The following is a 13,543-nucleotide window of genomic DNA, read 5'->3' as shown; positions in this document are numbered from 1 at the left end:
CCCACCCCGCCTCTGCCATTCATTTGTTGTAGCCCTAACCTGTAACGTGACTGTGTTAGGAAATACCGCCTATGAAGATGTGACTAGGGTTAAATGAGGTCATAAGAGTGGGGCTCTCATACTTATAAGAAGAGGAAGAGACCCAGAGCCCTCTCCACATTTACACAAAGAGGTCATGTGAGTACGCAGTGGGATGGGGGCCACCTACAGCCCAGGAAGAGAGTTCTCACCAGAATCCTGCTTGACCTGGATCTTGGCCTTTCCAGCCTACAGAACTGTGAGAAAATAAATGTTTGTTGTTTAAGTCACCTGTCTATGGTACTTTGTTGTGTCAGCTCATAAAATGATGGATACAGAGTGCTGCTGCTCTAAATAAAAGCTTAAGAAAGTAAAGGCCAGGAGTATTGTCCCATGGGCTGAATTCTGTATCCCCCAAAATTAAATATTGAAGACCTAACCCCCAGTATGATCTTATTTGGGAATAACATTGTTACAGATGTAATTAAAGTGCAGTCTTAAGGTGGGCTCCTAGTCCGATAGGCCTGGTGTCCTTATAAAAAGAAAAAATTGCTGTATGTAGAGAAAGAGACGCACATTGACGGAAGATGATGCGAAGAGACCCAGAGAGAAGATGGCCATCTACAAGCCACAGGCAGAGGACTGGACCAGATCCTTCCCTCAGGAGGGCTCAGAAGGAACTCACCCTGCCAACACCCAGATCTCAGACTTCTGCGTGAAAAGATGCATTTCTTTGCATTAAGGTTCTGTTGTTAAAGACCTCCAGTTTGTATCATTTTGTTACAGCAGCCCTGGCAAACGAATCCAGATGTTGTTGCTGGTTTGGTTGGGGTCCTCAGCCCTCCTCGGGACCCCTCAGGTCCACCAGAGGCCCAGCAGGTCAAACCAGATAAGAGTTGCACTTGTTGATACAATCAATTGTAAATAACAATGAATAGATGGTGGCAGCTGGCATAATTACATACTAAGAAGAAGTCCTGCTAAAAGCACCATAAGTTCATGAGATTCTGAAGAAAACTCAATAATCCCTGGGAATGGTTAGGAACCAGCCAAGATTTTTCTCCTTAAATAATTAATCATGGAGAAAAAAATATAGCCCAGGGGCTGAGTACTAAACTCATCTTGAAGAACATAAGAGAGACATTTATCAGAGCAGGTAATACTTTTTTAGAGGGTGGGTGAAGAAAAAGACCACCATCGCAGGCTTGGCCAGCTTACTCAGTGTAGCACAAGGTTTCAGTTCATTCTTTACTCCGTTGGACATTAAAATGGAGATAATGCCTGACTCTGTGAACTTGTGGATGCTCTCTCCCTGGGGATGAAGCGAGTTGAATCGGCTTCCTCTAGACCCCATTAGTGGCGCAACCATAATTACTACCCGAGGCTAAAAATGTTGCCTCCATAAGATGTTCAGACTTAATAAATTGTGTTTGTTTTTATTTTTCAGACACAAAACATCAGAAGTTTTTTTTTCTAATATAATTTAATTTTTATTCCTGTCACTGTTTATAACATCTTGGAAGCTCAAATCTGAACTCTTATGTTTTTCTCAGCCACATTTCCTCTGTAAATGGGTTACTGGTTGAGAGTGCTATGTGACACTGTCAAATGCTGGGGTGCCTTTCCCTTCAGAGGACAAAGGAGTGGCTTTTTTTTTTTTTTTTAAATCTCTTTCTGTCACAGAGATGGAGTTTACAAATTACAGAGAATTAACCTTTCAACTTTCTCTTTCCCATTCACCCCCTCCTAAAGCACAGTGAGATGAAGTCAGATCTCTGAGTGGGACAGTAGTGTTCATTACAGTGAGTTTCAGGCTCTGATTAGCTGTGCCCTAATTGTTTAATCATTTGTATGCACCAATTTTCTGATGAGAATCCTTTGGGTGCATATATGCTCCCTTCTGTAGATAACTTCTTTCATAATCTTAATGTTTAAACTTTTTAATAGTGAAGATCTTTTGCTCCAAGTTCGTGTCTTCTTCTTTTAGGCTTTGGGAAGCCAGGTTGTCATAGTCTTTTAAAAATATTATATATAATGAGGGAAGAGTTAGGGCCTTGGGACTGAATTGAGATGCTGACAATAATTTGGGTCATGAACAGTGTTGGCAGGGACCATTCTGCTTCCCTGTCTACCATCATCACATATAGAGAACATTCCTCTGCCCACCCCCATCACTCACTTCATCCGTATCTGACCTCAGCCTCATTCTTATCTCCCCTGGCGTGGCTCAGCGTTCTCAACTTCAGTTGGTGAATTGATGAATCACTCTTAGTAAATCATTCGCCACTGTCTTTCTTTTTTTTTTTTCCTTCCTCCCAGAAATGACCAGGGAGACTTCCCTTGAATGCCAGCACTGTCTGTTCTTGTGTTCTGTTTCTTCTGGAAGACTATGGCGTATAACGGGCACCTGGAAACAGCAGTAAACTCAGTAACTACCCTGATGTCGTTCACTGTTTTGGTCAGCTCTGGCTGCCATAACAAAATCAAATACCATAGACTGGGAGGCTTAAACACAGACATTTATTTCTCACAGTTCTGGAAGCTTGGAAGTACAGATCAAGGTGCCAGCAGTTTAATCCTGGTGAGGACTCTCTTCCAGGCTTACTGACGGCCTCCTTCTTGCCATGTGCTCACAGAGCCTTTTCTGAGAGCATGCATATGGAGAGCTCTCTCATTGTCTCTTCTTAGAAGGCCTCTAATATTATTGGATTAGGATCCCACTCTTATGACCTCATTTAACCTTAATTTCCTCCTAAAAGCTTCATCTCCAGATAGAATCACATTGGCAGCTAGTTAGGGCTTCAACATATGAATTTTGGGGAGACACAGTTTAGCTCATAGGACTCATTGACTATGATAATGACTATGATATGTTTGGTTTTCTCTTTGTATTTTAATATAAATCAGCTAATCCCTGTTGTCTCTTTACAGAGATTTGTTGCTAACATTATAATTATATTTTAAATATTATTTAAATATTCCCAGTGGCTCTTTTGCATCTTCTTCTGCATCTCCATGCCTGGTTTTTTTTTTTTTTTTAGATTTATTTTAGAGAGGGAGAGAGAGGAATGAGGGAGGGGCAGAGGAAGAGAAAATCTTAAGTGACTCCACAATCAGCGTAGAGTAGACCCCCATCTCACAACCCTGAGCCTAAACCAAGAGTCGGATGCTTAACCAACTGTGCTACTCAGGTGCCCCTAAATGCCTGTTTTAAGAACAGTTTCTAATGTTTATTCTGTTGGGTATAATTTAATAAGGACTCCAGTGCTGGCCTTAGGAAATGGGAAAAAGTGGATCCAAGGAAGTAGCTTTCACAAATTATCCTATTTGAGAAATGATACAAAAGAATTCAAAAAGTTCTACCCCCATTGGGTCAATTTGTAGAAAACAGAAGATCCAATATCATTTGGAGAAAAGATGTATATGGATTACTAATCTCTAAACAACTTTGGCCTTTTGGGAGGAATAAATTGTGTGCAAATACTAATATCTTTCAGGGAGTTAAATATCCTGGATCATGCACCTACTGGGAAAGTGTCCAAGGATGAACAAGAGAATCCAGACAAGTTGCATATTCTTTTTTTTTTTTTTTTTTTTTTTTAGGACTTCATCTTTTAAAGATCATATTTAGGGTCATAGCAAAATTGAGAGGAAGATACAGAGATTTCACATATACTCCCTGTCTCTACACGTGCATGGCCTCCTTCATTATCAACATTCCCCACCAAAGTGGTACATTTGTTACAATTGATTCACCTGCATTGATACATCATGGTCATCCAAAACCTATAGTTTACCTTAGGCCTCACTCTTGGGTGTACATTCTGTGGGTGGACAAATATATAATGACGTGTACTTCCATTATAGTATCATGAAGAGCATATTTATTGCCTTAAAAATCCTCTGTGGTCTGCTCGTTTATCCCCACCTCACCACTCCAACTCCTGACAACCTCTGATCTTTGTATTGTTCCCATAGTTTTGGTTTTTCCATGTAATTGTAGTTATAGTTGGAATCACAGCCTTTTTAGATGAGCTTTGCTCACTAAGTAATATGCATTTAAGATTCCCCAGTGTCTTTTAATAGCTCAAGTGGGGAATAATATTCTATTATCTGGATGTACTACAGTTTATCCATTCGCCTACTGAAGGACATCTTGATTGCTTCCAGCTTTTGGCAATTATGACTAAAGCTGCTGTAAACATCTGTGTGCAGATTTTTGTGTGGACATAAATTTTCAACTCCTTTGGGTTAATGTCAAGGAGCATGATTTCTGGATTGTATGGTAAGAGTATGTTTAATTTTGTAAAACACTGCCAAACTGTCTCCCAAAGTGGCTGTTTTATTTTGCATTTTCACCAGCAATGAATGAGAGTACACGTTGCTGCTCATCCTCACCAGCATTTGGTGTTGTCAGTGTTCTGGATTTTGACTATTCTAATGGGTGTGTAGTGGTATCACATTCTTGTTTTAATTTGCCTTTACCTTATGACATAGGATGTGAAGTATCTTTTCGTATGCTTACTTGTCATCTGTATATCTTTTTGGGTGAGGTGTTTGTTAAGGTCTGTGGCTTATTTTTAAATCAGGTTATTTTCTTATTATTGAACTTTAATAGTTCTTTGTATATTTCGAATCACAGTCTCTCATCAGATGTGTCTTTTGCAAATATTTTCTCCTAATCTGTGACTTGTCTTTCCATTCTCTTGATATTGTCTTTTACAGAGCAGAAGTCTTTAATTTTAATGCAGTTCAGCTTATCAATGATTTCTTTCATAGATTGTGCCTTTAGTGTTGTATATAAAAAGTCATTTGCCATACTTGAGATCATATAGGTTTTTTCCTATGTTATCTTCTAGGAGTTTTATATTTTGCATTTTACATTTAGGTCTATGATGCATTTTGAGTTAATTTTTGCGCATATTGCATATTCTAAAATTTAAAAAAAATCTGTTATGCTACAGGGAAATTTAGCTGTAGAAGTAGCTACTCATGTAACTAATTATGGGGTTTTGGGGGGTATAGGAAGCCCAGTACCATGAAGGTTAAATAATTTTTTGTCTCATCCCAGTGAGAGAAGCTGTAAGGGTCCCTTCTTGCTACGATTGGTTGCCCATTCGGTTTTACTGCTCCTGTGTCTCTAAGTTGTGTGAATGAGTTATGAATGCACTGTGGATTTTTCTGTCCTTGTTCTCCTTTTTCATTGCAGCATTACTATATAATAAAATTTTGCTTAAATTTACTGAGTGTTAAGTGCTTTCATTTGCTCTCATGGAAATTATCTAGCAGTACTGGTCCAACATTGTGGTTGACCACGATTGATCACTCTAAGCTGTAGGATGTAGTTGGTTTCCATGGATCAAAGAGCTTACTAACACTAAACCTGCTGGATTAGAGTTTATTGGGGAAAATTCATTGGGAAAAGAGTAGGAGCTGATGTGACAGTTCCTTGTTGGCATTTCTACTCTCAAGCGGGTCACAGCAACCTGATGGGGTAAGATGCTAGCTTCTGAGAGAGTGACCTTGATCCTTGGGCTTGAAGCCTTTAGGCATGATGATTAAGGAAGCACTTGCCATTTTGTTGCGATTAGGGCCAGGGTCCCAACCTTCTGAAGCTGTATAATGTAACAAGCTAGTGACAAAGTTCACCCTTTTTCCCTTCATAGTTGGGGAAGCATAGACTACTTTTCTGGTGTTTTCTGAGTGGTTTGGTAGGCAGAATAATAACTTTCAAAAATGTCCTTGTTCCAATTCCTCGGACCTTTGAATATGTTATGTTACATGGCAAGTGAGCATTTAAGTTGGTGTTGGAATTAAGTTTGCTAATCAGCTGACCTTAAAATAGAGAGATTATACTGGATTCTTCCAGTGGGATCAATGTGACCATAAGGGTCATACAAGTGTAGAAGGGGGAAGGAGAAAAGTTAATATCAGAGTAATGCAGTGTGAGAAAGACACAACTGGCCATTGTTGGTTTTGAATATAGAAGGGGGTCATGAGCCAAGGAATATGGGCAACTTCTAGAACCTAGAAAAGGCAAGAAAACAGTTTTCCATTAGAGCTTCCAAAAGGAACACAGCTTTGAGGATCCATTTTAGAATTCTGATTTCCAGAACTGTAAAATAATAAATCTATGCTATTTTAAGCCATTAAGTTTGTGAGAATTTGTTATAGAAGCAAGGGAAGCTGATACAGGTGGAGTCACTGAGGTTTAAACTTCATGCTTGACCAGTATCGATCACCTTAAGAGGCTGGGTGGTAGCCAGTTGTCACAGAACATTGCAGAGGTCCCCTTGCTGGTGATTGTTCTTGTTCAAGGCAACACTTATCATGAACTGTTACCTCTCACTAATATTTCTTTTTTTTAAAAGATTTTATTTATTTATTTGAGAGAGAGAGAGTGAGAGAGCGCATGTGTATGAGCAGAAGGAGGAACAGAGGGAGAGGGAGAAGCAGATTCCCCACTGAGCAGGAAGCCTGATGTGGGGCTCCATCCCAGGACGGCAGGATCATGACTTGAGCTAAAGGCAGACACTTAACCAACTGAACCACCTACAGGCCCCCTAATATTTCTAATTCAAGTGTATATGTACACACACAGTATTACTTTAACTTTGATGTTAGACCTGCACCTCTTATTTCCCATGTGAAATATTGTGGCTCCCAATAGCATCGACATTGCTACATTTGCTTTATCTTAACACACACACACACACACACACACACACACACACACAATGTATAAAACCAGTATTATAGATGGTTCTATTACCACTGAAAACAGCTTAATACTTTATAATTTTTTTCAGTTCTTTTTGTCCCACAAAGAATATAGCCCATGTGGAATGTATAATCTAACTCTTTTGTTTTAAGGTCACTTGAAATAATTTCTGTCTGTTACTAACTTAATACAAAAGTTAACTTACTTTCAATTTTTAAGTATTGCTTTTTTAGTTTGAGTTGTTTTCATTTTATCTATTTTTATAACTAATTTGCACGGTTTCAAAGTCAAATTTGCAAAACAAGGTATATTTTGAGAAGACTACTTTCTTCCTTTTTCTTAAAAATATTTTTATAATTTATTCTTCAATTTTTGAATCTATGTGAATATGTATTTCATCTTCCCTTTCTTGGACAAATGTCAATGTGTTGTCTATACTTCATGTTGTTTTTCTTAATATGTCTTGGGTATCATACCATAGCAGAACATTGAGATAGTCCTTATTACAGGTGCATGGTTGTCTTAGTTCCAGTTTCTATAACAAAATACCATAGACAAAGTGAGTAAATAACAGAAACTAACTTCTCCATAGTTCTGGAGGCTGGAAGTTCAAGATCAAGGTTATCAGCAGATCCAGTGTCTGATGGCCATCTTTTCCTTGTGTCCTCACAAGGTAGAGAGAGGAAGCAAGCTCTTTCCTGTCTCTTCTTACAAGAGCCCTAATTTTATCCTGAGGGCTCTCATGACCTAATTAACTCCTAAAGGTCCCATCTCTGAATACCATCACATTGGAGGCTAGGGTTTCAACATGAATTTTGGAGGGACATAAGCTTTTGGTCCATAGCAATAGCATTCCATTGCAATCCCCACAGAGATGGACATTTGAGTGGTTTTCAGTGTGTACAATTATAAATAGTGGTATAATGAATACTCTTGTGTTATGTCATTTGGTATTTTATTTTATTTTATTTTATTTTATTTTATTTTATTTTATTTTATTTTTACCAATTTTTCTAGTCAGAATTCCACCAGAGAAACAGAATCAATAGGGTCTTTATTGCAAGGATTGGCTTGAGTGATTGTTAAGACTGGCTAGGTAAGTCTGAAATCCACAGGGCAGGCTGGCAGGCTGGCAGGAAGGCAGACTGGAATTCTTAGGCACAAGCAATTATGTTTCTAAGGACTTCCAACTGAATTGGGCCCACTCAAATCATCTAGGATAATTTTTCTTACTTAAAGTAAACTGGTGCAGTTTACTTTATGGTCCAGGAGGCGGGGCCTGGCTAGGGTGCTCAAACATGCATGCGTGGAAACCCACTCCACCCCCACCCCTTGCCACCCAGGTGCTATAAAGAGAATTCACCTGTGAGCTCTTCCATCTCCCTCCTGCCTTTTGAAGCCACCTTCATGAGTCACTCATCAGACCCCAGCCACCAAAATGGTGAAGCAGATGGAGAACAAGTATGCTTTTCAGGGAGGTGAACAGTACAGAAGATAAACTTGTGGTAGTTAACTTCTCAGCCACGTGGTGTGGGCCTTACCAAATGATCCAGCCTTTTTTCTCATTGCCTGTCTGAGAAATATTCCAACATGGTGTTCCTTGAAGTTGACACGGATGACAGGCAAGGTGTTGCCATAGAGTGTGAAGTCAAATTGATGCCAACTTTCCAGTTTTCCAAAAAGGGGACAAAGGGTGGGTGAATTTTCTGAAGCTAATAAGAAAAAACTTGAAGCCACCATGAATGAATTAATCTAATTATGTTTTTTGATAACAACCAGCCATTGGCTGTTTAAAACTTGTATTTTTTTGTTGTTGTTGTTTACAAAAGGAAAGGTCAGGTATGAAGACTGTCTACTGCCATCTGAATATAAGTGAAAATAAAACATTAATTCTCTCCTTTAAAAAAAAAACTAAGTGGATTATGGACTTTAACGACATCTACAAAATACTTTCGCAGCTGGGGACTATAGTCTAGCCAAGTTGACATATAAAACTGACAATCATGCCAGTGTGTCTTTTGGATCTATTTCTAAATGTGGAATTTCTGGGTCAAAGGATACATGCATATACAATTTTTCTGGAGATTATCAAATTCTTTTCCAGAAGGATTGTACTGTTTTGCATTCTAACTACCAATGTGTGAGAATGCCTATTTCTCTACAGCTTCACCAAGAAAATAGATTTATGGGTTTTCTCAACTGGACAGTCTTATTTTGTGTCTCTTTTATTATGTATAAAGTTGGGCTTTGTAGTAGGTTAGATTGCTGTTCTTAATCCATCACCACTTGCTTCTGACATAGAACCATGTAGTACACTAGAGTAGATGTGGTCTATTTTCCTGCCTGCAATGGGCTGAATGTTTATGTACCCCCCCCCCCTTAAATGTGTATTTGAAGCTGTAATTCCCCAATGTGATAATAATTGGAGATAAGCTCTTTGGAAGGTAATTAGGTCATCAAGGGTGAGCCTTTATAAGTGAGATTAGTGCCTTTGTAAGAAGAGACACGAGATAGAGAATCTCTCTCCCCATCATGTGAGAAAATAGCAAGAAGGCAGCCATATATATATACTAGGAAGAAGATACTCACCAAAACTTGGCCATGCTGGCACCGTGATCTTGGACTTCTAGCCTCTAGAACTATGAGAAATAACTGTTTGTTGTGGTAGGCCACCCAGTCTGATATTCTGTTATAGCAGCAGGACCCGAACTAAGATACTGCTCCAGTGTTTTCTGTGGAGAATGGAATGTTAGTGGACAAATGCATATAAACGCCTTAAGTGTGCCTTAAGTGGATTTGCAAACCTGGAACTTAGAACCTGAATCCTAGAGTCTGGAACCTAAGGTAGTCTAGCATATTTTCAGCCGACTTGAAGACCTGTAGTGAGAAACATGTGGTTACTATTTTTAAGGTGCTGAGGTTATTTGTTATCAGCAGTATGGATGCCATGACTGACTAATAATGCATATTTCTTCAGTTTAAGTCTGCTTTTGTGTCTTTTTTAAAATATTTTATTTATTTATTCATGAGAGACACAGAGAGAGAGAGAGAGACAGACAGACAGACAGAGACAGAGACACAGGCAGAGGGAGAAGCAGAATCATGCTCTGGGCTGAAGGCAGGCACTAAACCGCTGAGCCACCCAGGGATCCCTGCTTTTGTGTCTTTGAGGAGTGTAGTGCTTTATAAGATTTGTAGTATTGTCATATAATATTTAAAAAATTCTCTTCTTTTTAATTTCTCTTTTTGTATCTTTTTATTGGAGTTTGATTTGCCAACATATAGTATAACTCCCAGTGCTCATCCTATCAAGTGCCCCCTCAGTGCCCGTCACCCAGTCACCCCATCCCCCCATTCTTTTAAATTTCTATAGCCTTTAAACATTTTACTGTTTTTCATTTAACAAATATCTACAGAGTACCCATATGTACTAGGAAAATTTCTGGTGCTGAGAATGCAGTCACAACAAGGTTTCAATGGAACTTAAATTCTTGTGTGTGTATGTGTGTGTGTATGTGTGTGTGTCTGTGTGTGTGTGTGTTATTAGACTTGCTTGAAGTCTGTGTATTTATTTCATTCGTCTTTTCCAAAGAACTAGTTCTTGGATTTATTCTCTAAGATTCACTTTCTCTTCTATATTTTTTCTTTCTTCTTTCTTTCTTTCTTTCTTTCTTTCTTTCTTTCTTTCTTTCTTTTCTTTCTTTCTTTCTTTCTTTCTTTCTTTCTTTCTTTCTTTCTTTCTTTTTCTTAGCTTTATGCTTCCTTCTACTTTATTTTGGTTTGTTTTATTCTTCTTTTTCTAATTCCTTAAGTTGAATTTTAACCTTCCTTCTTTTTTCTCTTTCAAATAAACTTAAAGTTAAAACCATTTTTTGAGTACCACTTCAAAACAATTTCTTAGTTTTTATATGTATTGTCATCAGTTTATTAATTTCTAATTAACCCATAATTAAAGTTTAGATTCACTTTTATTCGAGTATTTTGTAAATGGTTAAAAAATATTTCTAGGTGATTATCATTTTTTGTGTAGTTTGTTTTATGATAGTCTGTTCTTGTGTTTTTAGACAGAATCTTTCCCCCAAATATCTTTGAGGGGAGGTATTTCTAGTTATGGAGCCATGAAGGGATTGAACACTGGAAGTCAACCAGAAGCAGATAACAAATTGAGAAGCTTCATTCTTGAAAAGCTACTGGAACTTCAGGTAAGAACAGTAGGATTATGGCCTTTTGCACTCAAACTGCACCCATCTCTCCTTTCTCCCCTCAACCCAACTCGGTTAGCAAGAATGATAGTTTTATCAGCATGGGGATGATCATGGAACCTAATAGCTTTGCTGCCAGAAGGGATGTACTCAGTTTGGGTGTGTGTGGAGGTGGTGCTGAAAATATTTGGATTTGTTGTTTAAAAGGTATGGACATAGTTGGGGACAAATAAAGAAAGGCACAGCTTCGCAAGCCCGATTGGGGTGAATGGTGGATCAGCCAGAAATTTAATGCGGAGATTCTGGAAGTGAGAGATCCATGGAAGTGCTGAGATAATTTCTCCATGGATGACTAGAAAACTGTGCATGCTTGGAGAAGACCTGAGGGAGGCTGGTGAAAAAGAAAAGTTGAGGGAGACTTGAGAACTGGCTGTCACTCTACATACATTTTGCAAGCAACACGAAAACCAACTGACAGAGGTGGAAGCCTTATGGGAACGAGGTATTTGACCTCAAGCTCTCCCTAATCATTGGCTTACCACTAAGCTATGCACAGAAAAGGGGGACCTTTAGGAAAATAGTCTAAAAACAAAAATAAGAATAAAAAAACTGAGCAGAGACATCAGTGATTCCACAGCTTAAATACAGGTAAGTTACTTAAAAAATTACTTAAAAACCCCACAGCCTTAAGAAAAATAAAGCAAAATCAAAAAGTAACACCCATTTGATAATGAAATTCTAGGAAAAGATACAATGTAAGAGAAACCCCAACCAGCCTTTCAGAGGTCAGGCTAAAAGAATCACAGTGATTTTTCTGTTTCATTCCCCAATTCTCATATCCTTATCTACATCAGTAGAAAAAAATTGCTATTATATTTATCTAAAAATGTTTATTTTTAAAGATTTTATTTTATTTTAAAGATAGAGAGCAAGAGAATGCATGTAGCAGGGAGTGGTAGAGGGAGAGGGAGAGAGAGTCTGAAGCAGCTACACTCTGAGTGCAGAGCTGATGCAGGGCTCAATCTCATGACCCTGAGATCACAACCTGAATGGAAACCCAGAGTCAGATGCTTAATTGACTGCACCACCCTGGCACCCCAAGATTTTATTTTTAAGTAATCTCTACATCCAGCATGGGGCTTGAACTCACAATTCTGAGATCAAGAGTCTTATGCTCTACCAGTGAGCCAGCCAGGTCCTGCCTAAACATGTTTATTTTTAAAACAAAATTTATTAGGCACACCAGGAATAGGAAATATAACCTATACTCCATTAAAAAAAAAAGGCAGTCAATAGAAACTGTTCAGGGTGAGTCCAGATGTTGGGTTGTAGACAAAGACTTCAAAGAAGCTACTATAAATGTGTTCAAAGAATTAGAAGAAATTATTTTCAAATAATAAAAGGAAAATTTGATGACAATGATTTTACAGGGAATATAGGGAGAGAAATAGAAGGTATAAAAAGAACCAAATATAAATTCTATAGTTGAAAAATGTAATACAGTAGTCCTCCCTTATCCATGGGGGTTATGATCCAGGAACCCCAGTGGATATCTGAAACCTTGGGTAGTACCAAACCCTATATACACCATGTTTTTATCTATATAGTCATATCTATGATAATATTTACTTTATTTTTAATTTTTTTAAAGATTTATTTGAGAGAGAGAGAGAGAGAGAGAAAGCACATGAGGTGGGGAGGGGCCGAGGGAGAGGGGGAACCAGACTCCCCAATGAACAGGATGTCTGACTTGGGACTCAATCCTAGGACCCTGATCTGAGCCAAAGGCAGATACTTAGCTGACTGAGCCACCCAGGTGCCCCAACATTTACTTTATAAATTAGCACAGTAAGAGATTAAGGACAATAACCAATAACAAAATAGAACGATTATGATATACACTGTAATAAAGGTTGTGTAAATTTGGTCTCTTTCTCTGTCTCTCAAAATATCTTATTGCACTGTACTCACCCTTCTTCTTGTGACGATGTGAGGTGATAACATGCCTTTGTGATGAGATGAAGTGAGGTTAATGACACATGCATTGTGACATAGTGTTGGGCTACTATGGCCATGTGACAATACATCAGAAAGAGGATCACCTACTTCTGGACTGCAGTTGACCGTGGGTAACTGAAACCATGGTGAGGAAGCTGTGGATGGTGGTGGTAGTGGTGTTGGGGGGACTACTTAATTGAAATAAAAACTGACTAGATAGGCCCAATGGCTGATTTGAGATGGCGGAGGAAAAAATGAGACTTAAAGGAAGATCAATAGAAATAATTCAATCAGAAAAGTATAGAGAAAAAGATGGAAGAAAAAGGAAACATTAGGACAACATAAAGTATATAATATACATACAGTGGGAGTCCCAGAAGGAGAGGAAAGAAAGAGAGATGGGTATAGACAAAAAAACTTCCCAAATTTGATGAAAATCTTTTACCTACATATCTAAGAATCTCAGTGAATCCCAACTATTACAAACATAAAGAGAGCCACAGTTAGACATGTCATAATCCCAAAGCCAAAAATTAAAGGGAAATCTTGAAACCAGCAAGAGAAAAACAACTCCCCACACACAGAGCATTAACAATACTGTTGT

At 38.4% G+C, this 13,543-nt stretch overlaps 1 long non-coding RNA gene and 1 pseudogene across 1 annotated transcript in view; both read left to right on the top strand.

The window, feature by feature from the left end:
* The first annotated feature begins 8,177 nt into the window (after positions 1-8,177).
* LOC144301789 (thioredoxin pseudogene) lies at positions 8,178-8,582 on the top strand (annotated as a pseudogene).
* Positions 8,583-12,947: 4,365 nt separating this feature from the next.
* The window catches only part of LOC144301791 (uncharacterized), a 79,173-nt gene continuing 78,577 nt past the window's right edge, over positions 12,948-13,543 (top strand). The window contains exon 1 of the long non-coding RNA XR_013368679.1: positions 12,948-13,085. This is a non-coding gene — a long non-coding RNA (uncharacterized LOC144301791). The remainder of the gene's footprint in view (positions 13,086-13,543) is intronic.

This window comes from Canis aureus, chromosome 30 (genome assembly GCF_053574225.1).
Source record: "Canis aureus isolate CA01 chromosome 30, VMU_Caureus_v.1.0, whole genome shotgun sequence".
Lineage (NCBI taxonomy): Eukaryota > Metazoa > Chordata > Mammalia > Carnivora > Canidae > Canis > Canis aureus.
The sequence above is the reverse complement of the archived record's forward strand: the minus strand, read 5'-3'. Positions and strand labels throughout refer to the sequence as shown.